The sequence below is a fragment of the Nematolebias whitei genome, chromosome 16, assembly GCF_014905685.2.
Source record: "Nematolebias whitei isolate Nwh7 chromosome 16, NemWhi1, whole genome shotgun sequence".
Classification (NCBI taxonomy): Eukaryota; Metazoa; Chordata; class Actinopteri; order Cyprinodontiformes; family Rivulidae; genus Nematolebias; species Nematolebias whitei.
The window spans coordinates 37,732,104-37,732,397 of record NC_056513.1 but is presented as its reverse complement, the minus strand read 5'-3'; positions in this window follow the sequence as shown (position 1 = coordinate 37,732,397).

Here is a 294-nt window from a genome sequence, read left to right as displayed (position 1 = left end):
TGTAAACATGATTGTTAAATCATGCTTCTTCCAACTGAGGCGGCTGTCTAAACTGAAGCCCATATTGTCCAAAAAGAACCTGGAGACAGTAATACATGCATTCATTACATCTAGGCTTGATTACTGCAATTCACTCCTGTTTGGTATCAGTCAGACCTCCATTGCACGACTACAACTGGTCCAGAATGCAGCAGCCCGATTTTTAACCAGTACAGGCAAAAGAGAGCACATTACACCAGTTTTGGCCTCACTGCACTGGTTACCGGTTCACTTTCGAATCCAGTTCAAAATACT